Genomic DNA, 2,938 nt, shown 5'->3' on the forward strand with positions numbered 1-2,938 from the left:
AAATTAAACTCTTCCGTTCCATTATTCTCACCATTCCTATATTTTCTTTCTTAATTCATACATTCAAAAGATTATGAAAATGCTTAATCCAGTTCCGATCCTTGTCCTTATCCTGACTATTGCAACAATCATTCTCCTTTTCCAACTTCCACCGGAGGAATCTGTTTTCTTTTACTTCGCCATTGGGGTTATAGTGTTTTTAATTCTCCCGTGTCTTTATGTTGCGATAAACATTGATATACACGGTCTGTAATTTCTGTGTTGTTATTGGGTTTTATATTTTCCCTTATATTTCAATGTCCCTGCTTCTGTCTCCTATATTTATTGTCATCCACATTTAATGCGCTTTCTTATTTGCTGCGATTTATACCCCTTTTCTATTTCGGAGCTTCATGCTTTTGTTTACTTTTTGCAAGTAACGGTCCAGAATTCATAGGTATTGAGTTTCGAATTGTCATAATATACAAGGTAGAAAGGAAAGGTAGTAGCACAATTTGTTTTGTCAAATTACCTGAATCACTGAGAATAGAACTATCAAGAATATATTTTCTTGATCAGAATGAAAGAGTTATGTAACATGGCATATGATGACGGTATGGTCTGTGAATCATCACGTTCTATTAGAAACTCGACATGACTTACTATAATATAATCACGTTGATCAAGTGTCATTATATTATACTAACTCATGCATCAGTTCCCAACATTACCTCAAAAACATTCATATTTTAAACTCGAAAGTTAACAGAATATAGAAACTAACAGTTTCTATATGATGTAAAACTGATAGCACGAAGAGATTATTGATTTCAGATAAGAATAGTTATGAAATTATCTTCAGAAATATGGAGGATATTTATAATGAAAGATACGATGATATCTTGGAATTTCTAATATCGAGGGATGATGAAGAAGATTTATCCGTAAGGGTTTAGATTAGGAAGCAAGGTATTCGTTAAAGATTTCATCAGAAACAGAATCATTTGGATTCTTTGAAGTCAAACTTATTCTTTGTGATTTGTCCACGGCTTTCTTCCTAGTTTCGCATAATCTGCTTTTCGGTACTAAATTTTCTATTGAATGTTTCCAATATAATGATACAAAGGAAGCACGAGGAGGTATATAATTTCAGACGAGGATATTTATGAAAATATCCTCAGAAATATCGAAGATATTGATGATGATATTTTGGAATTTATAAGTTCGATGGTTGATGGAGAAAGATTTTTCGCAAGATTTTAACATGACTTCGGAGCAAGATATTCTCTAAAGATTTCAACGGATCCAGAATTATCTGGATTCTTTGAATATAGGGTATGGTCCTTGTATTTGTCCTTGGTCTCCTTCATGGTTAACTCTATCCGTTTTCCAGTTCCAACATTTCTGAGCTTTTTCAACATATTATTCTTTATCATTAAACTTCCGATGATTATGGTCGTTTACGGTTGTCTATGGTTTCTGCTGCTTCATTCAGCTTTTTCAACATTCAGATTATTGATTTGTGACTGAGTGCTTTTCAGAATTCCAGAAGGAGAGATCATAATTCTAAGAGATAAATGTCATACATATAACTGTTGATGTAGATATGCTGTGAGTTTTCAAAGTACTGATTGCTGATTCTCGGTAATTAGTATGGCAGTTCTCGTCACAAGATGCGGATGAGTATATGATAGGGTTTCAATGAATAAATATATTGATTTGTCAGAGAGATTTAAGCCAATAAGTAACGAGGTTACTGGTATGTCTGCTGGTAATATGGCGGAATATAAAAGAATTCTCCAGTATCAAAAGGGTAATCGTATATATCAGGATTATAGTAAGGCTACTTCAAATGAAAAGTTAAAGTTGACTTGCTGGAGCTGTGACAAAATTGGCTACCTTGAAAAGGGATCGCAAAGTTATTTTTGCTAATAAATGTCAAAGGATCTGACGCGGCTACGTGTTAAACTTTTACTCAGTTGCCGAGAGTTTCTCAGATGCATAACTATATGCATAAATCTTTCCTTCCGTAAATGAAGTGCGGTTAATTCATTCTCTCGATTGAGGTGTTTTCAAGAATCATGAATGGTTTGAACACAGATTGTAATCGTCAAGATACAAATGAGGTTTAAGATGAAGTCAAGTGGCAAACTTGAAGAATTATTTAGTTTCATATGTTATAATCAATATTTTAATTGTCCACTATTGGTAGTCCTCAGTCGATAGTCCACAGTAATAGTCCAATAATTCATATATAGTTTAATATACAATATTCGAATTAATTAATACGTGTCGTGACCTGTATACGTCTCAGACTCGATCACAACTCAAATTATATATATTATTGTAGAATCAACCTCAACCCTGTATAGAGAACTCGATCATTACTACATATAGAGTGTCTATGGTTATTCCAAATAATATATATAAATGCGTCGATATGATATGTCAAAACCTTGTATACGTGTCCCGATATTTAAAGTGCGTAAAATAAATACAGAAATTAAATGACGATAAATAAAATGCGTAAAGTAAATAACAGAAATTAAATAACGATAAATAAAATTGTGAGAATTAAAATTGCGATAAAATTAATTGTGATAATTAAATTGCGATAAATAAAATATAATATGGAATTAACAGTTAGCTAGGGACAGTTAGCTAGGATTTTGTTAGCGTGGTTTCTTAACAAAATTTCATATTGTCAATTAGTCTGTTTCTAATCAATTTTTATTGTGTCCATTATTTCTTCATTATGCCACTTGTTGGATTCTGATAAATCAAAATCCAAATATGAAATTGGATGAATATGGTTATTCTGTGGTGAACGGATTTGTATATCAGTGGATGTAAGTAGGATAGTAAACGACTGTTGAATCAGCTTCGAAGAATGTACAGTGTAATTTATTAATGTGAAATCTAAATATTCTTCGGGTATTACCTACCCGTTAAAATATTT

The sequence above is a fragment of the Rutidosis leptorrhynchoides genome, chromosome 5 (genome assembly GCF_046630445.1).
Source record: "Rutidosis leptorrhynchoides isolate AG116_Rl617_1_P2 chromosome 5, CSIRO_AGI_Rlap_v1, whole genome shotgun sequence".
Classification (NCBI taxonomy): domain Eukaryota; kingdom Viridiplantae; phylum Streptophyta; class Magnoliopsida; order Asterales; family Asteraceae; genus Rutidosis; species Rutidosis leptorrhynchoides.